This window comes from Neoarius graeffei, chromosome 17, assembly GCF_027579695.1.
Source record: "Neoarius graeffei isolate fNeoGra1 chromosome 17, fNeoGra1.pri, whole genome shotgun sequence".
NCBI lineage: Eukaryota > Metazoa > Chordata > Actinopteri > Siluriformes > Ariidae > Neoarius > Neoarius graeffei.
The window spans coordinates 5,444,851-5,471,532 of record NC_083585.1 but is presented as its reverse complement, the minus strand read 5'-3'; the positions used below and the strand labels follow the sequence as shown (position 1 = coordinate 5,471,532).

The 26,682-nt window shown below is 46.7% G+C and overlaps 2 protein-coding genes across 7 annotated transcripts in view; one reads left to right on the top strand and one right to left on the bottom strand.

Annotated features, from left to right (window-relative positions):
- LOC132901310 (zinc finger protein 850-like) overlaps positions 1 to 26,682 on the bottom strand; it is an 808,362-nt gene that overhangs the window by 460,379 nt on the left and 321,301 nt on the right. The gene's annotated exons all lie outside the window — the stretch shown is intronic.
- Positions 1 to 26,682, top strand: part of LOC132901312 (zinc finger protein 271-like) — a 93,958-nt gene that overhangs the window by 52,402 nt on the left and 14,874 nt on the right. The window contains exon 2 of one of the 6 annotated variants that reach the window (XM_060943625.1): positions 18,374 to 18,480. The exons of the other annotated variants lie outside the window; for them this stretch is intronic. The gene's annotated coding sequence lies outside the window, so the exon portion shown is untranslated. The remainder of the gene's footprint in view (positions 1 to 18,373; positions 18,481 to 26,682) is intronic. 6 annotated transcript variants of the gene reach the window in all.

The following is a 26,682-nucleotide window of genomic DNA, read 5'->3' as shown; positions in this document are numbered from 1 at the left end:
AGGGCTGGTTCGGGGCCAGTGCTGGTTCACAACTCGTTCAACTTGCGAGCCAGCTGAGAACCAGTTTGCTTTTCCATAGCTCGTGGTGCTAAGGGAAGCCACGTCATTACGTCGCTGTATACGTCAGTTACGTTGTTGTATACGTCATTACGTCGCTGTATACGTCAGTTATGTCGCTACGTTTGCATAAACCTTGGCGCGAATATCGAAGCAAAAACGACACGGAAGAAGCAGCAACAACAATAATAATAATGAATGACCTTCGTGTTTGTACAGCTGCTGTTTCTCGTCGCTTAAAAATGGCGATCTTTCGCGGTCTTATTGTTGTTGGTCTTAACAACTCCGCCCCCCGCTGATGTAAGCGGTTGTTTCCTCTGGCCCAGCAGAGAGTTGGTGCTAGCCTGGAACCGTTTTTTCTGGCCCCAGAGCTAGTTCTTTGTCAGTGGAAACAGAAAACCTGGTTCCAAACTAAGCACTGGCCCCGAACCAGCCCTGGAACTGCTTTGGTGGAAAAGGGGCATAAGAGCACTTGGATAAAAACCTGTTCTTAAGTTTGGAGGTGTGAGTTTTTAAGGACATGAAGCACCTCCCAGAGGAGGGCAACAGAATGGAAAGATGGTAACCAGGGTGTGATAAGTCTCTAATGATGTTTGTTGCGCGGCGGAAGCACCATGTCCTGTAGTGTTTGTAACGGAGTTCCAATGATTTTCTGTGCTGCTGTGATTACTCTTTGCAGGGCCTTCTTGTCAGCTGCTGTGCAGCTCACAAACCACACCAGCATCCCATAGGTGAGAATGTTTTCAATAGAACAGCGATAGAATGAAAGAAGCAGCTGATGTGATGTATCCAGTGTTTTCAATGTCCGAAGGAAATACAGACGCTGCTGTGCTTTCTTCACCAGAGCAGTCATATTTGTAGACCATGTGAGGTCTTGTGATGTATGTGCCCAGAAATTTATATGAGGACATACACTGAACTGCATCACCCCTAATGTATAGGGCTTGGGTGGCCAGCCTGCGGCTCGCGAGCCGCATGCGGCTCTTTGCCCGGTGTCATGCGGCTCTTACGTTCATATCGAAGTTTGTGTTTGCCGAATCAACGTCAACCGGTTAATTTTTTTTTGGTTGTCGGTTAAACTAGAGACAATTCCCCTGTGGGAAATTGTGAGAGTGATGCAGTGAACTGTGTGAATGTGTCTCTCTGAGAGGGAGCAGCCCCTCCCTCATGTGTGTGAGAGAGGGAGCAGACCCTCCCTCATGTGTGTGAGAGAGGGAGCAGACCCTCCCTCATGTGTGTGAGAGAAGGAGCAGACCCTCCCTCATGTGTGTGAGAGAGGGAGCAGACCCTCCCTCATGTGTGTGAGAGAAGGAGCAGACCCTCCCTCATGTGTGTGAGAGAGGGAGCAGACCCTCCCTCATGTGTGTGAGAGAGGGAGCAGACCCTCCCTCATGTGTGTGAGAGAGGGAGCAGACCCTCCCTCATGTGTGTGTGAGAGAGGGAGCAGCCCCTCCCTCATATGTGTGTGTGAGAGAGGGAGCAGACCCTCCCTCATGTGTGTGTGAGAGAGGGAGCAGCCCCTCCCTCATATGTGTGTGTGAGAGGGAGCAGCCCCTCCCTCATATGTGTGTGTGAGAGGGAGCAGCCCCTCCCTCATGTGTGTGAGAGAGGGAGCAGCCCCTCCCTCGTGTGTGAGAGAGAGGGAGCAGCCCCTCCATCGTGTGTGTGAGAGAGGGAGCAGCCCCTCCATCGTGTGTGTGAGAGAGGGAGCAGCCTCTCCCTCGTGTGTGTGAGAGAGGGAGCAGACCCTCCCTCGTGTGTGTGAGAGAGGGAGCAGACCCTCCCTCGTGTGTGTGAGAGAGGGAGCAGACCCTCCCTCGTGTGTGTGTGAGAGAGGGAGCAGACCCTCCATCGTGTGTGAGAGAGAGGGAGCAGACCCTCCCTCGTGTGTGTGAGAGAGGGAGCAGACCCTCCCTCGTGTGTGTGTGAGAGAGGGAGCAGACCCTCCCTCGTGTGTGTGTGAGAGAGGGAGCAGACCCTCCCTCGTGTGTGTGTGAGAGAGGGAGCAGACCCTCCCTCGTGTGTGTGTGAGAGAGGGAGCAGACCCTCCCTCGTGTGTGTGTGAGAGAGGGAGCAGACCCTCCCTCGTGTGTGTGAGTGAGAGAGGGAGCAGACCCTCCCTCGTGTGTGTGAGTGAGAGAGGGAGCAGACCCTCCCTCGTGTGTGTGTGTGAGGGAGGGAGCAGACCCTCCCTCGTGTGTGTGTGAGAGAGGGAGCAGACCCTCCCTCGTGTGTGTGTGTGAGAGAGGGAGCAGACCCTCCCTCGTGTGTGTGAGTGAGAGAGGGAGCAGACCCTCCCTCGTGTGTGTGAGTGAGAGAGGGAGCAGACCCTCCCTCGTGTGTGTGTGTGAGAGAGGGAGCAGACCCTCCCTCGTGTGTGTGAGTGAGAGAGGGAGCAGACCCTCCCTCGTGTGTGTGAGTGAGAGAGGGAGCAGACCCTCCCTCGTGTGTGTGAGTGAGAGAGGGAGCAGACCCTCCCTCGTGTGTGTGTGTGAGGGAGGGAGCAGACCCTCCCTCGTGTGTGTGTGTGAGGGAGGGAGCAGACCCTCCCTCGTGTGTGTGTGTGAGAGAGGGAGCAGACCCTCCCTCGTGTGTGTGTGTGTGAGAGAGGGAGCAGACCCTCCCTCGTGTGTGTGTGTGTGAGAGGGAGCAGACCCTCCCTCGTGTGTGTGTGTGTGTGTGTGAGAGGGAGCAGACCCTCCCTCGTGTGTGTGTGTGAGGGAGGGAGCAGACCCTCCCTCGTGTGTGTGTGTGAGGGAGGGAGCAGACCCTCCCTCGTGTGTGTGTGTGAGGGAGGGAGCAGACCCTCCCTCGTGTGTGTGTGTGAGAGAGGGAGCAGACCCTCCCTCGTGTGTGTGTGTGTGAGAGAGGGAGCAGACCCTCCCTCGTGTGTGTGTGTGTGAGAGAGGGAGCAGACCCTCCCTCGTGTGTGTGTGTGTGTGAGAGGGAGCAGACCCTCCCTCGTGTGTGTGTGTGTGTGTGAGAGGGAGCAGACCCTCCCTCGTGTGTGTGTGTGTGTGTGTGTGTGTGAGAGGGAGCAGACCCTCCCTCGTGTGTGTGTGTGTGAGAGGGAGCAGACCCTCCCTCGTGTGTGTGTGTGTGTGTGAGAGGGAGCAGACCCTCCCTCGTGTGTGTGAGAGAGAGAGAGCAGCCCCTCCCCCGTCAGCGCGCTGCGAGCAGAGACAGAGTGTGAAATTTGTTTTTAAGAGTGTTTTTTCAAAATTTTTTAAGTTTTAATTCTGTATTAAAATTACTAAACAAGCAAATGCCGCCACAGTCCACGAAACACAGAAAGCACGAGAAGAAAACAGCAAATTGGAAAGCTGCGCACATCCGCGCAGCTTCCGCAAAAACGTGCGCAGCCCTCTGATCCACCGCCCTCCCCCCACACTTCCCACGGACCGCAACGGCGTGAGATAATCGCTAAGTTTTTGGGCAAAGTGTATCTTGTGTCAAGTAGCCTCTCAAAATGGCAATGAAAAAATGCACAGCAAAACGAAAATATGAAGACAAACATAGGACATTTTTAACAGAGTAGGAGAGTTTATACTTTTCTGTTGAATGTAATGGCAAGCCATTCTGCCTTATATGTCAGTCGTCATTAGCTCATTTCAAAGCTTCCAATCTTCAGCGCCACTTCAGCTCACTTCATGCTAACATCGACAAGGAATTTCCAAAAGGGACTGAACTTCACAAGAACAAGTTGGCCACTTTAAAGAGTCAGGCAGAAAAACAGGTACGGATTTTCTAAAAATTTACGAAGCACTCCGAGACAGTAACGCTTGCATCGTATCAACTGGCTTGGAACATTGCACGGGCTAAAAAGCCATACAACGAAGGGGAGTTTGTTAAGAAATGCCTCAGTGACACTGTTGAAATCTTGTCTCCTGAAAATGACAAACTAAAACACACGGTATCAGATATCCAACTGTCCCAGCACACTGTTGGACACAGGATATCGGACATTAACACAGCTATTGAATCACAGTTGCACTCCGACCTTCAAGCCTGTGCGTATTTTAGTGTCGCTTTGGATGAGAGTTGTGACATAGAAGACAAGCCTCAGTTAGCAATATTCGCATGCTCTGTGTCAAACGATTGTGTGATCAAAGAAGAACTCCTTGATATTGTGCCATTGAAAGACAGAACCCGTCGTATAGATGTGAAAGAAACAATGATGGCTGCATTTGAAAAAGCAAATTTGCCCATACGTAAACTAACTGCAATAGCCACGGATGGAGCGCCAGCCATGATCGGATCCGTGAACGGGCTTGTCGGGCTGTGCAAAGCTGACGAAACATTTCCCGAGTTTTGGAATTTCCACTGCATCATCCACAGGGAGCAACTCGTGTCTAAATCATTGAATTTAGACAATGTCATGAAACCTGTGATGGAAATCGTCAACTACATCCGCACACATGCTCTTAACCACAGGCAATTCAAGAATCTTCCAGGTGATCTGCCACTGCACTGCACTGTGAGGTGGCTGTCAAAAGGCAAGGTACTCTCTTGCTTCTTTGAACTTCTGGATGCCGTGAAACTGTTCATGGAAGAGAAGGACAAGGACTATCCGGAGCTCTCGGACCTCAAGTGGATTATGGATCTGGCCTTTTTGGTCGACATGTTGTGCCACTTGGACAGACTGAACCTTACCCTGCAGGGTAAATTAAAAGTGCTGCCTGACCTGGTGCAAAGTGTGTTTGCGTTTGTCAACAAACTGAAGCTGTTCAAGGCGCACATTCAAAAGGGAGATTTAATGCATTTTCCCACTCTGCTAAAAGCCAGCGGGCAAGTCACCACCACCTCCCTGAATAAGCAAGGAGCCAGATATGCAACACTAATTGAAGACCTGCACGAAAGCTTTGTAACCCGGTTCCGTGATATACAACTGAAAAGGCCACAGATTACGTTCCTCGTCGACCCATTCAATGCGGAGATGGACTGTTTGAAAGCCCCGCTAGTCACAGATGAGGCTGCGGCTGAGTTGGAGATGATCGATCTTCGTGAGGAAGACCAACTGAAACCTGTTTTGAGGGAAGGCACCATTGAGTTTTGGAAAAGTGTGCCATTGGAAAAATACCCGAATGTGAAACGGGCTGCGCTTAAGATACTGTCAATGTTTGGGTCAACATACGTCTGCGAGTCTGTGTTCTCTACCATGAAACACATGAAGTCAAAGCATCGTTCTGTTCTGACTAACACCCATGTGAAAGAACTGCTTCGAGTGGCAATGACGGAATACAAGCCAGATTTGAAGAGGATTGTTCAAGGCAAGGAATGTCAGAAGTCCCACTAAGCAACATGCATAGTAAGTGCACACAATATTGATTGCTGTAAATGACTGGCCTGTGGTATTAGTACTGAGTGAAGGAGTAAATTTCTCTCATGTTGGCGTGTGACATTTACTATTAATCTGGCTGAGCAGAGGTGCATGCGTGAGCGTGTGTGTCTGTGAGGGAGAGAGCGAGTGAGGTGGGGGGCGATGTTCATGTGCGGTCATGTGTATGGTGTGGCTTTTTTTTGGTAATGCCATGAGTCCCAACTAAGCAGCATGCATAGTAAGTGCACACAATGTTCATTGTTAAAAATGACTGGCCTCAGCCTGTGGTCTTAGTACTGTAGGAGTAAATATGTTGGTGTGTGACATTTACTATTAATCTGGCTGAGCAGAGGTGTGTGTGTGAGTGAGTGAGAGAGAGAGGAAGGGATGGGTGATGTTCGTGTGCCCATGTGTATGATGTGGCTCTTTGCGGTAACACAGTAAAAAATGTGGCTCTTGGTCTCCAACTAGTTGGCCACCCCTGCTGTAGTGTCACCTACTGACATAACAAAAGCTATTGATTCATGCAAGTACTATTTGACATTCTGCATTTGCAAGATGCAGTACATGGGTTAGGCTTGCATCCACATCGGCCTGTCTTGCATCCCGTGGAGCAGGCACAGGAGATGAACTCCTCACAAACCTCTGGAACTGGTGGCAGTGACATGAGCTGAGGAACAAGCAAGTTTTCCTCCATTTTCCACCCCATGGTCTCAGGGGGTGGGAGAACTGGCTTCTGCAAGTTAGCTTGGTTCCAGACTAAAGCTTGAAATTGAGAGCGCTGAATATGGAAGTACAGTGCATCTCTAGTTGGTGGCAGCCTTTCTATTGTCATGCCCCTTACAAGCATGCTTGCTCTGACATCGTTGATGTGGTCAGCATCCATTGCACCATACAGTTTGCAGACAAACTGTTCTACATTCTGAATGGTGTGTTCACTAAGCTCTGGACCTTCACCAAGTCCCTTTAAGAGATGATGGTGCTGCACAAACACATCCCAACATGACTTTTTTGTGTGCCCTGCAATGTATGAAGTTGAATCCAGTCAGTGCATGGAAAGCTGGAAGCAGCTTCAGAACCTGTGGTTCCATCTTCAATTGTTTCACAATAGCGTGAATTGGGAAGTATTTTCTTTCCTTTGATGTACCTGCTTTCATCCAGAGCTTTTTGCATGGCATCATGTGGAAGTGGGCAATCAGTAGGATCAAGATGTCAGTGTCTCTTGCTGAAACAACAATGGTTGATGCCTTGCTTGTTATGCAATGGAGAACAATTCTGGTGTCTGCTTCCTCATGCTTAGCTTCCATGCAGTTGGTGTTCAGTGTTGCATTGGACGCTTCGACACCCTCTTCATCACTAAAGCCACCTGCTGTCACTATGGTTTTGTTGACTGGTGCTCTCAGAATCAGCTGTTGCAACAGGAATCGAGCAAGGTCAGCCTTGTTGTCCTGATGAGCAATGAAGTTTTCCCACTTTACAGGAAGAGGCAAATCTGTGCTTTCAACAGGTCTTCGGATTGCCACCAAGCCTCTTCCGCGGCGCTTCCGTGTTCCAGTTTTGATTTCGTGTGTTTGGTAGCGATCAAACAATACATCAATCCGTTGGAATTTTGCTCCGCTTTTGAGTACAGCCTCTACAAAGACATCAGCAAGGTCCCCAAATGTCTTTGCTCCTTGTGGCTTAGCAATGGCAATGACCAGAGCTTGACCATCAATTATGAGCATGGGCTCCTCTTCTAGGTCTTTGTCATCAAGGTGATCAGGACATACAACACCAGCAGTTAAGATCTTAACGAATACGGCCTTTGAACCTGATAAAATTTACTTCAAGGGCTCAAAAAACAATTTTCATGAATAATGTTTGATTGGAATGACATTAAGACACAAGATGTCCTGGGGATGGTCAGTTTTGCAAGCATATACTCAAAAAATGCCATTTAACAGAAATCCATTGATCGCAAGGAAATTTATTTGTTTAATTCGTCCCACTTTTAAATTGATCAGGCTCACCACAATTTAATATTTCTTAATTTAATCATGAAAAAAACAATGTTCACATTTAACAAAACAATATAGGACATGTTTATGATTTGTGTCAACAAAATTATACACTAGTTTTTAAGTTTGACCTGATCATCAGTTTTGGATTATGCGCCTAATATTCCAGTATGTCAGGCCTCATTTGCATATGTAAACATAACATTTCAGACAACTTGTAATACAAAAAGTGTTTGTACTAATGTAAGCAAGAAACTGGTAAAGTTTTATGGTGATATATAAAAGTTTAAAATTTTAGCCTATCTGCCATTAATTTCCAGCCTGGGAAGATATCTATTTTTAACCAAGAATTACAAAAAACTGGGGACCTGATTTCAATGTTATATGGTGGATTTGTATTTAGAAGACATTGAATTTTCTAAAAATGCTGTATAACAACTTTTCCCCAAAAATGCCTATAGGGTTACAGAATTCTGAATATCCGGACCTGGCTATAAAAGGAAGATGGTCCCACCTTGCCAGCAACAGACCACGAGAGGTGTGGCAGGGCATACAGAACATCACCAACTTCAGAGGTGGTGATGTGACATCAGGAGTCCCAAGTAAGTCGCTGGCAGAGGAGCTCAATTGCTTCTTTGCTCACTTCGAATCTCCGCAGTGACACTCTCTTGCTCTAGCCCTGCCCGCACCCCTCCACTAAAAGAGCAGGAGGTGAGGCGTGTGCTCCAGGCAGTGAACCCCAGGAAGGCTGCCGGTCCGGACGGAGTACCTGGCAAGGTGCTCATAGCATGTGCCCACCAGCTGTCCTACATCCTCTGCAGGATCTTCAACCTCTCGTTGGCTCAAGCAGTCATCCCTACCTGCCTGAAGTCAGCCATAATAATTCCCGTCCCAAAAGAGTCACCCATAACCAGCCTCAATGATGACCACCCTGTTGCCTTCGCCCTGGTAAATATTGAAGTGCTTTGAGAGACTGGTCCTTCAGCACATCAAAGACTGTCCCCCCCCGCCCCACACACACACACACTCGACCCCCACCAGTTTGCATACCGGGTGAACAGAACTATGGAGGATGCCATCGCCATAGCTCTGCACGCTGTGTTGAGCCATCTGGAACAGCAGCAGAGCTATGCAAGAATGCTTTTTGTAGACTACAGCTCGGCATTTAATACGATCATCCCGGACATTCTGATCACAAAGCTGGACATTTTAGGCCTCCCCCCTCTCATGTGCACCTGGATTAAGGACTTCTTGACCAACAGGCCCCAGACTGTGAGACTTGGGCCCCCACCTTTCCTCCACACGTACACTGAGCACCGATTCACCACAGGGCTGCATGCTGAGTCCCCTCCTGTACTGTCTCTACACCTATGACTGTAGTCCAGTTCACGGTGACAACATGATTGTCAAATTTGCTGATGACACCACAGTGGTTGGGCTGATCTCAGATGGAGACAAGACAGCCTACAGGGAGGAGGTTCAGAGGCCCATGACCTGGTGCTCAGTAAACAACCTGGCTCTAAACACTACAAAGACAAAGGAGATCATTGTGGACTTCAGGAGGAAGAATAGTGACCACCTCCCCCTCTACATCAACGGCGAGTGTGTGGAGAGGGTTCATGATTTCAGATTCCTGGGAGTCCAGATCTCTGGTGACCTCTCCTGGACAATCAATATCTCAGCTGTTATAAAGAAGGCTCAGCAGCATCTACACTTCCTGAGAGTCCTCAGGAAGAACAATCTAGACCAGAAGCTGCTGCTGGCCTTCTACTGTTCCTCCACTGAAAGTCTGCTGACGTACTGCTTGTCCACCTGGTACGGGAGCTGCACTGCTGCAGACAGAGGGAGGCTTCAGAGGACAGTCGCAGCAGTGCAGAGGATTGTTGGCTGCGCTCTCCCCTCCCTGACAGACATGTACACCACCCGGTGTATCAGCAGAGCTCGGAGCATCATTAAGAACAATTCACATCCTGCCTCCCAGCTTTGAGCTGTTTCCTTCTGGGAGGCGCTACAGATGTATTAAAACAAGGACTACTAGAATGAAAAACAGCTTCTTCCCAAGAGCCATCACCATATTGAACTCTAAGAGAAAACAAATATAATTTCGACATTATGCAAAACATCTGTCACTGTCACTGTTGCTTTTACATTCTGTGCAATACAAATAATTTATTATTTATTCTGGACATAGCCATCCATATTCATACTTGGATATAAGACACTTTTTTTATACATATTTCAATTTTTGTAATGTTTGTGTGAGGATTTAAGGTTTTTTTTTTTTTTTGCACTGGAAAGGGAGAAGCAATCTCATACAATTGATTTGTAAAATGACAATAAAGGGCATTCTATTCTATAGAATGGAATTTAATTCTATTCTATTCTAGGTTGTTCATGGAGCACCACTCTGTTAGTCTGCAGACCTTGTCCCTGTATGCAGATTCAGCACCATTGTGTATCAGACCAACTACAGTAGTGTCATCTGCAAATTTAATAATGGTATTTGTGCTATAGGTTGGTATGCAGTCATGTGTATAAAGGGAAAACAGGAGAGGACTCAGTGTGCACCCTTGCAGGGCCCCAGTATTGATTGTCAGAGTGGAGGAGTGATAAAGTCCCCATCCTGACAACCTGAGAACTGTTGGTTAAAAAGTCTCTGATCCAGCTGCACATGTGCTGATCCACACCCAGGTCCGGCAGTTTGTTCTCCATTCTGCTGGGTATGATAAGATGGTCTTTATTGTCATTGCACAATCACCCATACAATGAAATTGACTTGCCACAACTGAAGTTGTATTAAAAACGCATAAAAACGTACATAAAAGCGAGAACATATAAAAATACATAAGAACACGCAAAAACAAAATATTGGTCATGTCATGAAAATGGAACAAATAAATAAGATCACGGTAGTCAAGTTATTGCACTTCATAAAAATACCAAAGAACATTTTAGCAACCCATGTGTGTATTAAGTGTCCTCACAGCCCATGGAAAGAAGCTGTTTTTCAGGCTGTTTGTTCTACTCTTTATGCTCCTGTACCTTGTTCCAGAGGGCAGCAGGCTGAGCAGGTGGTGTCCGGGATGGAGGTGGTCGCGAATGATCTTCCTGGTTCTGGAGAGGCATCAAGAGTTAGCGATGTCATCTAGGGAGGGCAGAGGACAGCCAATTGTCTTTTCAGTTCACCTTATCACCCTCTGCAGCTTTTTCTTGTCAGCCTCTGTGCAGCCAGCATACCACACCGTGATGGAGAAAGCCAGCACACTCTCGATGGTGGAGTGGTAGAAGGTCACCAATGGCCTCTCCTCCAGTCTGTTCCTTCTGAGGACTCTCAGGAAGTGGATTCGCTGTTGGGCCTTCCTCACCATGGCTGTTGTGTTAGCTGACCAGGCGAGGTCCTCAACTGGGAGAGGTCCTCAATTTAAAGGTGCAGACCATCTCCATGCAGTCTCCATTGATGTAGAGGGGAATGGGGTCAGCTTTGTGCCTCCTGAAGTCCATGACCACCTCCTTTCTTTTCTTGGTGTTGAGAACCAGGTTGTTTTTGGCACACTACTCTGCCAGCTGTTGCACCTTGTCCCTGTAGGCCGACTCATCCCTCCAATTATGAGCCCTGCCTAGGTGGTGTCATTCGCAAATTTAATTATTGTGTTGGTAGGGTGGGTGGGAGTACAGTTGTGGCAGCGGGTGTGTGGCCAAGCAGCAATCTGTGAATGGAGGGCGGGGTCAGGGAAGGTAAGTGGCTAAGTTATTCCACCCGCTGTCAATTAATGCGCGTGTGTGTTTTGTTACAGGGATGGAGCATAAAAGGAGAGAGAGCGAGCAGAGAAAAGGAGCTCCTCCCTCCTGACCACAACGCATGTGTGCATGTTGAGTGAGTGAGTGAAAGCTTAAAAGCTCAATAAAGTGTGTGTGAACATCAACTCTCACCTGCCGTGCTTTTGTGCTGCACCCACATCAGGAACTGCTACAGTGGTGCCGAAACCCGGGAGCACAGAAGGGAACCACCCCATGGAGTCCTCCCCATTCGAAGCGCTCATCCTTGCCCTTTCTACCACCCTGCAGAACCAGCATCAAGCGCTGATCACCCTCCAAAAGGAACAAGAGCAACGCTGCGAAGCCTTGATGCTGGCCCAGCAGGAAGATCGCCAGGCGTTCTGGCACCTGCTCGCGTCAGCAGGGGCATCGACCACCGCTGCCGGCACCCTCACGAAGATGGGACTGCAGGATGATCCAGAAGCGTTCTTCGCCCTCTTTAAGCAAGCAGCCGAGGCGTGGGGGTGGCCACTGGAGCAGTGCGCGGCACGCCTCCTCCCGCTCATGACTGGCGAGGCGCAGCTCGCAGCGCAAGCAGCTCCCTGCTGACAGCTGACTGATGTATGCTGACCTGAGGAAAGTCATCCTACAGCGGGTCGTCCGCTCCCCGGAACATCATCGCCAGCGCTTCCGGACGCTGGCGTTGGAGGTCAGCCGGCTGTTTGCATTTGGCCAGCAACTCCGGGATGCCTGCCGGTGGTGGCTGAGGGCGGAACACCGCGACGCTGACGAGATCATTGATCTGGTGGCACTGGAACAGTTTATCTCTCGACTTCCGGAAGGAACAGCGGAATGGGTCCAGTGTCATCGCCCGGCGTCGCTGGAATGAGCCATCGAGCTGGTGGAGGACCATCTGGAGGCGGCTCCAACGACAGGCAGACAAGGTGCCTCTCCTCGCTTCTCTTCTCTCTCCCTCTTGTCCCCCCTCCCCACCCCGTTCCCCTGCCACAGAGGCTGCGGCTGGCTCCTCCCCAGCCAGCCCATTGCACCCGTGGTGTCCTCCCATCTCCCTCTTCCATGTCTGTGTGGTCTCCACCTCAGGTGAGTGACACCCATAACACCAGTGCAGAGGGAAAGCCTGGGCCGGTGTGCTGGCACAGCGGGGAATCGGAGCATCTCCAGAGTCAGAGCTCCGCAAGGGAGGTGGGAGCTGTAATCCGGATCCCTGACGCGCCAGAAACCGCCCCCGATCGGGCCTGAACGTATCGCATACGAGTAAGTGTTCAAGGGGATACATATCATGCTTTGGTGGATTCCGGTTGTAATCAGACCTCAATTCACCAATGCCTGGTGCAAGGTGAGGCACTGGGGAGAGTACAAGCGGTGAAGGTGTTGTGTGTGCACGGGGATGTTCACAATTATCCCTTAGTGTCTGTCCGTATTCTATTCCGGGGCCAAATGCATAAAGGCGGCGGTGAGTCCTCGTCTCACCCACTCGTTGATTTTGGGTACTGATTAGCCAGGGTTTAAAAACCGATGGAATATTTAACATGTAGTGGGTCCTGCACTAGTAGGTCATGGGAAGATCCCGGTGTGGCATTGACTGGAGAAGCTGTCACAGAGCCGTCTACGTCAACACCACATCAGAGTGAGGAGCAGCCCACTCCTCCTCCCTCTCTCAGGGATTCCCTTGGGGATTTCCCATTAGAGCAGTTGCGAGACAAGACTCTGCGGTATGCGTTTGACCAAGTGAGAGTAATTGATGGTCAAACTCTTCAGCCAAGTGCGGCACCGACCTTCCCTTATTTTACTGTTATTTAAAATAGATTGTACCGAGTGACGCAGGACACTCAAACTAGTGAACGAGTGACCCAGTTGTTAATCCCAAAGAGCTGTAGGGAACTCCTATTCCATGCGGCTCACTTTAATCCCATGGCTGGACACTTGGGGCAAGATAAAACACTAGCCCGAATAATGGCCTGGTTCTATTGGCCAGGGATTCGCAGGGATGTCCGTCGGGTGTGTGCGGTGTGCTGTGAATGCCAATTAGCAAATCACGCAGCCAATGCGTGGATCACCCGTTGGTATCTCGCCCTCCAGCCACTTAAGTTCGAGGTGATCCACAGGCCGGGGGCACAGATGGTGGTGGCGGACTTCCTGTCCCGTCGGAGGGGGAGTCAGCTTCAGGCCGGACAGTTCCCCGGCCTGAGTTGGGCGGTGTGGGTATGTGGCAGCGGGGGCGTGGCCAAGCAGCAGTCTGTGAATGGAGGGCGGGGTCGGGGAAGGTAAGTGGCCAAGTCATTCCACCTGCTGTCAGTGTGTGTCTGTGTGTGTGTTTTACAGGGATAGAGTATAAAAGGAGAGCGAGAGCAGAGAAAAGGGGCTCCCTCCCAACTACAACACGTGTGCGTGTTGAGTGAGTGAGTGAAAGCTGAAAAGCTCAATAAAGAGTTTGTGTGTGAACATCAACTCTCGCCTGCCGTGCTTCTGTGCTCCACCCACATCAGGAACTGCTACAACAGTCATGGGTGTAGATGGTATACAGAAGAGGGCTCAGCACACAGCGTTGTGGAGAGTCAGTGCTAAGCGTGAGGGTGGAGGAGCTGTGGGTACCAATCTTGACAGTCTGTGGGCGGTTTGTAAGAAAGTCATTGATCCAGGCACAAGTAGCTGGGGGAAAGTCCAGGGCAGCCAGCTTGTCTACAAGGATGTCAGGGATGATGGTATTAAAAGCCGAGCTGTAATCGACGAAGGGCATCCTTACGGTGGTCCCCGGCTGTTCCAGGTGGCTCAGAGCAGTGTGGAGGGCTGTGGAAATGGCATCATCAGTAGATTGGTTTGCTCTGTATGTGAAATTGATATGGATCAAAGGCAGGAGGGAGACAGTCTTTAATGTGATGTGACCTTAGTAAAGCATTTTGCGACTACTGGTGTCAAGGCAATGGGTCTATAATCACTGAGATTGCTGGTGGTTGAGTTTTTGGGGATGGGGATTATAGTAGCCGACTTGAGACAAGGTAGGACAGTGGCGTGTGTCAGGGAGAGATTAAAGATCTTCGTGAAGACTGCTGAGAGCTGGTAAGCACAGAATTTGAGTACTTCACCAGGTACTCCATCTGGTCCAGCAGCTTTCCTTGTGTTCACAGATCTGAACACATGCCTCACTTGATGTTCCTGGAGAGTGTGTGTGAGCTTGCGGCCTGTGAGGGGTGTGTGACTGTGTGAGGCCTCATTGCCTCAAAGCGGGCAAAGAAATGGTTTAATTCCTCTGCCAGTGAGGTGTTGGCAGTGATGGTCACAGAGGTGTTGTCTTTATAGTTTGTAAGGTGTTTTAGTCCCTGCCACACTTGACGTGGGTTGTTGTTTGACAGATGATCCTCCACCTTCCTTTTGTAGGCCTCCTTTGCACTTTTAATGCCCTTCCTTAAATCTGCTCTTGCCGTGCTGTACAGGGCCTTGTCACCTGTCCTGAAGGCAGAGTTACGGGCCCTCAGGAGTGACTGAACTTCGCTTGTCATCCAGTGTTTTCTGTTTGGATAAACACGAATCTGCTTGTCCACCATGACATTATCCATACAAAACTTGATGTAAGACAGAACAGTGTCAGTAAAGCCCTGTAAGTCCTGTTGTTCAATGGTGTCCCATTCTGTGACAGCGAAGCAGTCCTGCAGCTTGGAGAGTGCACCCTCCGGCCAGGTTTTTACAGTCTTTATGACCGGCTTAGTTTTCTTCCTGAGGGGAGTGTATGCAGGGATGAGGAGCAGTGAGAGATGGTCAGACAGACCCAGATGTGGGAGGGGGACTGCTCTGTAAGCATGCTTCAGATTAGAATAGACATGGTCCAGTGTGTTAATCCCTCTGGTGGAGCACTGTACATACTGTACAAATTTGGGAAGGACAGTCTTTCTTTAAGCATGCTTGATTAAAATCCCCAGCAAATGATTTGTACTCCCTCAGGATGAACTTGCTGCTGTCTATTAACAATGTCATGTAGGTGGGCGAGAGCTATGCTAACGTTAGCATTTGGTGGAATATAAACAGCAGTAATGAGTACCACTGTCAGCTCTCTGGGCAGATAAAAAGGTCTGCAAACGACTGTCACTGCTTCTATGTCAGGAGAGCAATGGGTGTATGTGATCTTACTGTTTGTACACCAGTCATTGTGAACATATACAGTACACACAGTCCACCTCCTCTGCTCTTACCGGAGTCTCCGTTTCTGTCGTAGCGATGAGTGATACGGCCCGCTAGCTGTACTGTAGTATCCGGGATCAGTTGATGTAGCCAGGTCTCTATGATGATCAGCACACAACAATCACGAACAGAGGGGTTTACTGCAAGATATAATTCCAGCTCGTCGATCTTGTAAATGAAGGATCTTGCATTGGTCAAGAAGATGCTGGGTAATGGGGGTTTGAATGGCTACTTCCTTAGCCTGGTTAGCAGGTCCGCTCGGCAACTCCGCTTCTGCTTGCGCTCCCTCTGCCACCTGCGCCACTTGTAGGGGCCGACAACAATCCACAAAGACGCTGGAGCTCTTGCTATGTCCAGCAGAATATTGTGGGTCTGCTGGAAATCGCTCGTGACTGCAATCTGGCATCGTAGTCCAATGTTCAGGAGTTCTGTGCGACTGTAGACGTGTGTGGCATGACATCATGTTCTAAAGCACACTACACATACAAACAATACTAGTGCATTACACATTGACGGAGCTGAGAGCCGCAGTGTCTGTGCGTGCTGCAATCTCGCTTGTATAACAGTGAAAAAAAATCATGTTAAATGCTGAGCTAAAGTCCAGAAATGACATCCTCGCATATGTTTTAGGGTGTTCCAGATGGAACAGATTGGTATGTAGTGCTGTACTAATGGCATCTTCTGTTGGCCTATTTGCTCTATATGCGAACTGGTGCTTGTCCAGGGTGGGTGAGAGAGCTGCTTTGATATAACTCAAGACCAGCTTCTCAAAACACTTCATAACAGTGGGGGTAAGAGCAGCTGGTCTGAAGTCATTTAGGCTGCTAATACAGTATATGTCGTCTTAGGTATGGGCACAATAGTGGCAGACTTCAGACATTTTGGGACAGTGCATAGAGACAGGGAGAGATTAAAGATTTTACATAATACCTCTGCCAGTTGGTCTGTGCAGTCTCTGAGTGCTCTCCCTAGTATACTATCGGGACCAGCAGCTTTCCTGGTGTTCACACCACGGAGCACACTCCTGACATCATCAGTGTTGACATTCAGTGTCTGGCTGACCGCTGTTGGTATCAGCTTCTTCCTAGTCTCTGCATCACCCACCTCAAATCGAGCAAAGAAATGATTCAGCTCCTCTTCAAGAGAATCACTGCTGCTTGTTGTTATATCATCTCTGCCTTTGTACAAAGGCATTCAGAACCTCACCATGTCTGCTGTGGGTCTCCACCACTGAAGTATCCCTCTGTCCTCTGCCTGTAGTCTGCCTGTAGTCTGCTTTGGCCCTCCTGATGGCTCTCTTGAGAGTGCACCGTCCTGGCACTGCTGTAGAGATTGTTTTCAGATCTAAAGGCAGAATTGCGCTCCAGCAATATTCGAGGGGAGAAATTTAGTGTAAAGGCGGCGGTTAATCCTCGCCTTAACCACTCGATAAATTTGTTGACTGCTTGGTCGGGATTTCGGGAATTAATGACTCATTTAGTGAAGAGTGGGTCCTGCCGTAGTTCAGCAGGGGGAGGTCCCGGTGTGGCATTGGCAGGAGCAGCTGTCACAGAGCCGTCTACGTCATCTCCACATCAGAGCGAGGAGCAGCAGGCTCCTCCTCCCTCTCTCGGGGAATCCCTCACGGATTTCCCGTGAGAACAGTCGCGAGACGAGACTCTGCGGCATGCGTTTGACCAAGTGAGAGTAATTGATGGTCAAACACTCCAGCCAAACACCACCCCGTCCTTCCCCATTTCTCCATTATGAGAGAGAGATTATACCGAGTGACGCAGGACACTCAGACTAAGGAGATGGTCTCACAGCTTTTGATTCCAAAGAGCCGCCGGGAATTGGTATTCCCAGCGGCTCACTTTAATCCCATGGCTGGATTGACTAGGCATAGCTCACTTTTATTCGATACTGGATCTGAAAAAGGGTTATTGGCAGATCCCCTTGACTCCATTATCCCGAGAAAAAATGGCATTTTCCACACCATTTGGCTTACACCAATTTGTCACACTTCCTTTTGGGCTGTTTGGGTCACCCGCTATGTTCCAGCAGCTTATGGATAGGGTCCTCCACCCCCATGCCACCTATGCGGCCGCATACTTGGATGACATTATAATCTATAGTAATGACTGGCAGCAGCATTTGCAACATCTGAGGGCCGTCCTTAGGTCGCTGAGGCGAGCAGGTCTCACGGCCAACCCGAAGAAGTGTGCGATTGGGCGGGTGGAAGTACTTGTATCTGGGCTTCCACTTGGGCAATGGGCAGGTGCGTCCCCAAATTAATAAGACAGCAGTGATTGCGGCCTGCCCGAGGCCCAAGACCAAAATGGGGGTGAGACAGTTCCTGGGGCTGGCTGGCTACTATCGTAGGTTTATACCTCATTATTTGGACGTCACCAGCCCGCTGACTGGTCTCACTAAAAAGGGGGCGCCAGATCCGGTCCAGTGGACGGAGCAATGCCAGCGGGCTTTCTCTGAGGTGAAGACTGTGTGGGGGGCCACTGTTACACTCCCCTGACTTTTTTCTTCCCTTTATGTTGCAGACAGATGCGTCGGACAGAGGGCTGGGGGTGGTTTTGTCCCAGGAGGGGGAGGATCGCCCCGTGCTGTATATCAGCAGGAAGCTGTCAGTGCGTGAGGGGCGCTACAGCACAATCGAGGAGGAGTGCCTAGCCATCAAGTGGGCAGTCCTTGCCCTCTGCTACTATTTGCTTGGACATCCTTTCACCCTCTGTTCGGACCACGCGCCCCTCAGTGGCTCCACCGCATGAAGGATGCCAACACGCGGATCACCCATTGGTATCTGGCACTCCAGCCCTTTAACTTCAAGGTGATCCACAGGCCAGGGGCGCAGATGGTCGTGGCGGACTTCCTCTCCTGTTGGGGGGTAGTCGGCTGCAGGCTGGACGGCTGCCCGGCCTGAGTCGGGCGGTGGGGGTATGTGTCAGCGGGGGCGTGGTCAAGCGTCGGTCTGTGACCGGAGGGCGGAGTCAGGGAAGGTAAGTGGCAGAATCACTACACCTGATTTTAATTAACTTGTGTTTGTGTGTCTTCCTAGCAACCACGCCCTATATAAGGAGAGCAGAGGAAGAGAGCTCTCTCCCCAACCAGACGGCTGATGTGCGTGTATCTGAGTGTCTGGGAGAGTGAATACGCTGAAAAGTGGTATAATAAAGAGTTTTTGAAAACTCAGTTCTGGCCTGCCGTACTTCTGTGCTCCACCCACCCGCGCAAAGTTCTACACAGTTCATTCACATTTATTCCAGCATCCACTTCCTGGTTCCGGGGGGAAACCGAAGGACCATAACATTCACTGTAAATAGGCATGTTTGGCGGGGAACTGAGGGAATGGTCCATTTTTAGAAGGGGTATTTTCCCCTTCTAAAAAATAGCCATATTTTACATATTTACAGCCATTACAATATTTAGCATATTACAGCCATTTCTGTAACTGTACAGAAATGTTTTGAATGAATGAAAATGATTTTCTTGTTTATTTTGTTTGAGTCATTATTTTGTGAGAATTTTGTTGACATTGAGTTCATTGATTATTGTGAATGGTGTAAGCCAGTTTGGAGGGGTTACAGCTAGCTTTAGGCTGTATTAAGCCTCATAGCCTCAGTAAGGTATGTCTGTAAGGTGGTGAAAAGTTTGTGCAAGGTTCTTTAGCAGCATAGCCTAGCAACTTTATGGTTATTTTTGTTTTGTATTGTTTTTATTTTGCCTTTTTTTTTCCTGGCATTTTTTGTTATTGCACTGTTTATATTTGCACCTTTTCAAGAAAAATTATTTTAAAAAAGACAGTTAAAAAAAGGTGCACTTTTATTGTAAAACGGTTTCTGCCTCTTTCATTGACTCATCCGCCAATCATCTTACCACAGGACTGTTAATGTTTAAGCTTGGAGAGGATTAGGGGCTGGAGAGCATTAGGGACTAAAGAGCAATGACCCACCATGACAGAGAATCCTGCCGTAATTGATCACTTCTGGCCAAAATTTTGATAGGCATGCATCTTGTAGTAAAATAAAACGACTTCACCTCAATCCATGAGATGTACAGACCACAAAATCTTACATGGGAAGCTGAGATCTTTGTCTCGCAACACACTCGCCATGTTAGATCACTACCCATCACCATGCTTGCTCGGGTACGTTTCATAATTACGGTCACCTACTTTTGCGTTTTGAGTTGAGAGAGTGAGTTCTTCCACAGCCACCCTAACCTGCAAAAGAACAGGGAAATGTTCCAGTAACAGTTAAAAATAAATAAATAAATTAAATAAATAAATAAATAACTGCACAGGCAGAATAATAGTGTTTCCCACAGGATTTTGTGAAACTATGGTCAGTGAACCTCGCTCTGCAGGGTCTGGGGGCAGGCTCTCCTGTAAGAAAATTTTGTACATTTTAAAGTGCATATCCTGGACCAATTTTTTTTTTTATGAAAGTATGTCCCTTTACACACTCATCCAGAAGGGTAATTTTGCACAAGGCCATCTGTCTACAGCAGAAAAAAATAAAATAACAAAACACGTCTGGAAAAATCCCAAGGGAGTCTGGAGCCAGATTTGTGACGTTACCTACGGAAGTCCCAGCAGGCTGCGAGAGCTTGCATGGTTTTAGTGCACAGCCTGTGTAGACCAAGTTTAGTAACTAGCGATTTTGCATTGAAATATGGAATCGCCACCTGAGCACAACGTTACTTCACCTTTGGATGAAGAATATAATGAGATGTCAGAATTATTTCTTACCCTGGCAACAGTCAACATGTGAATTGCCGATTTTCTTGGTCTTTTTCTCGGCTCTGCTTGGTCCTCGGCTTTTTCCGGGTGCCTCGCACAAAGCGCTCCCATTTCTCTCTCATTCTCTGGTCTTTTGGAAAACGATGAGTACTAATCCCATCAAGATTGGTGTTGCTACACCCTCCTATGATACATCTGTTAACCATTTTAATAATTACGTGATAACGTTGAAGAAATTTGCAGAAAACCACCAGGTCGTTTTCTCATAAACAAACCAGCGCTGATGTAGGAGGCGTCCTGCACGTGACATCACGAAAATCAATGTTTGCCGGGAAATGCAAGTGCCAAGTTTTTTCAGAGGCGGACCAATTCGCCTCAAATGGCTTGATTTCAAGTGAATTTTTCTGGTATCGTGCAAGGTAAAAAATTTGCAGAGAATGCAGAATGTTAGATATTTGACCAAAGTTTAATATAAAATAGGAGAATTACATTGATCTTGCTCCTGAATTTACCCGTGATATGCACTTTAAAGTTAAGTGTATCAAACTGGTGCACTTTGAGGGCAAAATTAAAAGTTTAGATTTATGAAGAACTTGCTTGAAATAATTTTGTGCATGAGTAATTTAAACATAAACACCCTAATTGTATAGGTAAGAATAATGATGCCATACTAAAAGGTCACACCCACAAAGCATGATAAAGGAGTTTAACAGTTCATAAACAGTCAAAAAACAAAACAAAAAAACTGGAGCATGCATTTCAGCCCTCAAAGAAATGAAGCAGAAGTGGTTACTTGTGTTCCACTAGTTGATGTGTTTATTTTTTTAGAAAATGTAAAATATTGACGAGAGAACACACAATAATTTAACTTTAGCCAAAAATAGACCTATTTTGAACTTTGGTTAGAGCATGTTGTAAGAACTCTTTACTTCTGAGAAACTGGAGACAGGCACTACAATTCCAGGAGCACTTTTATTATTGTCACTTTTCAGTGACTACTAAGCTGTGAACACACACACGTTGGGGAACATGTCTCTCATATTCGTTACTGGCCATCTGAAAGACACACAGACAAATGTTAATAAATAGCCAGTAATGAGACACAGGTGTCACTCATGACATGTTACCTGCTGGTTCAAACTGACTCCTCACCCTTCACAGCCGACATTCAACCACACCCTTGCTGCCACACATGCACTTGTATTTTGAATGACAAATATATGCTACCGGACATGTTAGCAGTTTTCTGACTTAGAAACAAACTAAAACTCTAGAAATTCAACAGTGTGTTGTTTTAAAATGAGATGAGATTCACATACGTTGATGTTAACGTTCCCTAACTAAGCTAAAGTTTGATGAATGCTAATTATCAATGCTAACTTCTGCATTGACGTTTGCTGTCTTAAATTGAAAACCATAAAATTGTGTTTTGACCTATGAAACAGAATACATGTGCATCAATGAGAATGGGGATGAGAGTGGAGTGAAGATTCAAGGAGATGATGTAAAGAAAGTTGGTGAATTCAGTTTCCTGGGGTCAACTGTGCAGGAAAATGTGGGCTGCGATAGTGAGGTGAGAGAGTGCGGGCAGGGTGGAGCAGTTGAAGAAGGATTTTGGGAGTCATTTGTGATAGGAAAGTCCCAGCAAAAGTGAAAGGTAAGATGTATAACCAGGGCTCGAAATTCATATATTTTTTTCGCCAGCCAGCCGGACTAGTTACCTTCCAAAGTAACTAGCCAAACAGAAAATCAACTAGCCAAAATTTGTTCATGTATGAATTTTACTTCTGTCAAAAATAACGCAAAAAAGAGGAGCTACCATTGTTCATGACTAATGTGCATTTATTTCAAGACCCGAGTATTTTGATACTGTTGTTAAATACATAAATGAGAACAACACAGAGCACCATAATATAATATCAACAAATAATAATATATTGGAAAACTTGGCAACTTGGTGTATGAGTATTGAAAACAAATATACTTACTATCATGACTATAGCACCCAAAATATGTCCAACATGCTTTGTAGTGCTGCTGCCTTTCATGATGACAGGGTTTTTTTTGCACACTTTACAAATCGCCATTTGCTATTCCACATCCTCCTCGCGATATCCAAAAAAATGCCAGATGACTGACCCCTTACTAGTTCCATTTTTAATTTGTCGCTGAAATTGACAGAGCTTACACGGTAGCCTATGCAACAGCAGCGATTGCACGAACTGAGTCAGCGCTGTAAACCGAAACTAGAAAATCTTTCCGCAAATTCCTTTCAGCACCTAGATGTCGCCCGGGATTGGTTGGCGAGTGTGTGACATTATTGTTTTTTTTACCCTTAGGCAGCCTCTCACGTTACTGCCTGAGGGACAGGGAGAAAACCACCGGAAAAGGTTTTAAACAAACGCAAGTCGGCAGATGATGTAGGTGCAATTGGTAATTAAGTGATCAATCTCATTAAATCAGTCTCATTAATTAATACCATTAATTTTGGTGCTTAATAATAAATTACCAAACAGCTAAAATTATGGTATATGCCAAATTATTATGATCACTTACCATATTACATAACTCATATGCACCTTGGAATTCTTTGAGGTTGGGTACTTCAAAAATAAATGCACAGTTTCAATAATAATTGAATTTATTATAACAATGATAAAAATTGAATAATAGCAGTTGAAATCTTTATATACAAGTATGATATATACTTAGTGTGTGAGTGTGTTGGGGGTCACCACGTGGGGGGTGACCACGTGTTTCTAAGTAGAACACAAGAGTTAGCTTTGGTAGCTGTGTTTGTGAGGCCTGTGGCCTAAGCAAAAGGTTAGCCTAGCTTGCTAACGAGACAAAAGAATGCTAGCTAAGATGCGTTTGTGTGTGTGAGGCCTGGTGACCACGTGTTTCTAAGTAAACAAGAGAGTTAGCTTTGGTTGCTAATTAGACAAAAGAATTAGCCATATGTGGCTAGCTAAGGCCCAAGGATCCTACCTCGTGGAGTTAAGACAAAAGGTGTGTATGTGAGTGGTGGGGGAGGACCGCCACGTGTTCCCTTGAGACAATACCCTTAGCCCTGGAGGCTAATGGGACAAAAGAATTAGCCGTAGGCTAATTTCACTAGCTTATAACAGTACTAAATCCACTGAAATCTTGATGCGGTCAAGATACGTGTAATAATGAAATTAAAGTGTTAGCCAGGAATAGAGAGAGAGCATGCAAAGCCTATCTATTAAACAATTGAGAGATTAAAACAAAATAGAACAATCATCAATTCAACACCGAGTGTCTACAGTGTACACAATTAAACCGTTCCTGAGTTTAATTCACACTGCTTCAATAAAACTAATTCCTAGGACTAGTTTTTATGCCCAAAATGCCAGTCTCTTACTTCAGTATCTTGCTTATAGCAAGATTATGGAGATATGTTCCGAGACTTTTGGAGTTTCACCGTTGTGAAGGACGTGAGGCGCAGAGAATTTCTTGGTCCGACGCGTGGTCGCTCGTGATGAAAAGAAAGTCTCTGATCAGACAATGTGCACAGCGCTTTAATTAGGAGGATCCGGTCGCTCCTAAATTTAAATTAACTGCTTGGCGGCAGTTTGGTAACGTTACTGATATACGAATAAAAAAAAACGGTTATAACTGAGTTTAAAATCGCATGATTCTGGATTTTTACCGTGGCCAAAAGTAAACAAAGAAATCGTGCTAAAATGTGGCTCTTGCAAGAAAAAGACGTCTTTCTTGGGTTGTCTGGTGCAGGGTATCTCTTTGTGTCCAGATGGCTTGACATCCACGACGAGAGAGAGAGAGACAGAAGCGTTGTTCCGTTTCTTATGCCTTCAGGGAGGAAGTAACGTCAGTGATCCCGTCCTGGCGTGACCCAGGTCACGCAGAAGTTGGCTGATGGGAAATGTAGTTTCTTAAAGGGACTGTGTGTGTACCCACAATGACCATAAAATACTTGATAGTTATAATATAATAATTTTATGTATCTCACACAGAATTTTCAGATATATATCGCATAGCCCTAGTCTGAATCTTCACTTCATATATATTTTTTTATTTTCAACTAGCCAGCCGGGCTGGCGAGTGACAGGAATTACCCGCCAAATGACAAATTAAGTCACCTCGGGCGACCGGACCACCATGAATTTCTAGCCCTGATAAGACAGTAGTGAGATCAGCTGTGATGTATGGATTGGAGACAGTACCCTTAATGAAGAGACAGGAGGCAAAGTTGGAGGTGACGGAGTTGAGGATGTTAAGGTTTGCGATGGGAGTCACAAGGTTGGACAGGATAAGGAACGAGCATGTCTGAGGGACAGCACATGTGGAGAGCTTGGGAATTAAGCTAAGAGAGATGAGACTGAGATGGTATGGGCACATCCTGAGAAGAGATGCAGAGCATGTTGGAAGGAGAATGTTGAGGATGGAGCTGCCAGGCACCCGAAAACGAGGAAGGCCAAAGAGGAGATACATGGATGTGGTAGAGAGGACATGAAAGTGGCAGGTGTGGTAGAGAAGGATGTGGAAGACAGGGAGCAATGGAGAAGAAAGATCCGCTGTGACGACCCCTAATTGGGAGCAGCCAAAAGAAGAAAATTGTGTTTGGACTAATGCATGACCGTCGTGGATACTGTAAAATTAATGTCATCAGTCTCAAATCACATGGTGTTGTGTTCTGAAAATGTTTCAGCCACCACAGTCTAGGTACAGTTGTGGTCAGAAGTTTACATACAGTGACATGAATGTCATCTTGGATATGAATGTCATGGCAATATTGGGCTTTCAGTGATTTCTCTGAACTGTTCATTTTCTGTGGTGAAATGATTGTACAACATATATTTCTTTAATAGGAAAAAAACATTAATTTGGTGCAGAAGTTTTAATTTCTTTTGGGTTTTCTGAAATCAACACAGGGTCCAATATTTACATACACTCACTTAGGTTATAAATTACGAGCTGCTGAGACTTCCATACTGTCTCTTATCTTGCCAAGGCCTCTTACAGTAGTGCTTGAAAGTTTGTGAACCCTTGAGAATTTTCTATATTTCTGCATAAATATGACCTAAAACAACATCAGATTTTCACACAAGTCCTAAAAGTAGATATAGAAAACCCAGTTAAAGAAATGAGACAAAAAATATTATACTTGGTCATTTATTTATTGAGGAAAATGATCCAATATTACATATCTGTGAGTGGCAAAAGTATGTGAACCTTTGCTTTCAGTATCTGGTGTGACCCCCTTTGTGCAGCAATAACTGCAACTAAATGTTTCTGGTAACTGTTGATCAGTCCTGCACACCAGCTTGGAGAAATTTTAGCCCATTCCTCCATAGAGAACAGCTTCAACTCTGGGATATTGGTGGGTTTCCTCACATGAACTGCTCGCTTCAGGTCCTTCCACAACATTTCGATTGGATTAAGGTCAGGACTTTGACTTGGCCATTCCAAAACATTAACTTTATTCTTCTTTAACCATTCTTTGGTAGAATGACTTGTGTGCTTAGGGTCGTTGTCTTGCTGCATGACCCACCTTTTCTTGAGATTCAGTTCATGGACAGATGTCCTGACATTTTCCTTTAGAATTCACTGGTATAATTCAGCATTCATTGTTCCATCAATGATGGCAAGCCGTCCTGGTCCAGATGCAGCAAAAGAGGCCCAAACCATGATACTACCACCACCATGTTACACAGATGGGATAAGGTTCTTATGCTGGAATTCAGTGTTTTCCTTTCTCCAAACATAACGATTCTCATTGAAACCAGAAAGTTCTATTTTGGTCTCATCCATCCACAAATCATTTTTCCAATAGCCTTCTGGCTTGTCCACATGATCTTTAGCAAACTGCAGATGAGCAGCAACGTTCTTTTTGGAGAGCAGTGGCTTTCTCCTGCAACCCTGCCATACACACCATTGTTGTTCAGTGTTCCCCTGATGGTGGACTCATGAACATTAACATTAGCCAATGTGAGAGAGGCCTTCAGTTGCTTAGAAGTTACTCTGGGGTCCTTTGTGACCTCGCCGACGACTACACGCTTTGCTTTTGGAGTGATCTTTGTTGGCCGACCACTCCTGGGGAGAGTAACAATGGTCTTGAATTTCTTCCATTTGTACACAATCTGTCTGACTGTGGATCGATGGAGTCCAAACTCTTTAGAGATGGGTTTTGTAACCTTTTCCAGCCTGATGAGCATCAACAACGCTTTTTCTGAGGTCCTCAGAAATTTCCTTTGTTCGTGCTATGATACACTTCCACAAACATGTTGTGAAGATCAGACTTTGATAGATGCCTGTTCTTTAAATGAAACAGGGTGCCTGTTACACCCTGAAAAAAGGGGAATCTCAATAAAGATGCTGGACACAGTGCTTCTTCTCTGTTAGCTTCACTGAGAATATGGAATGAAAATATTTACATAATCACAATTTTGTTTCATTTGAATATTGGCCTTTTTTTCTTTTCACAGGTAAACATACTGGTAAGTATCATAACATTTCTCCTTTTTTGCTACAGGTCACATTTAATCAGGTAAGTATATTGTCCTTTATTAAATTGTCTTACAGGTTAATTTCAATCAGGTGAATACTCAGGTAAGTATATTCCCATTTCTTTTTCTTTCCCT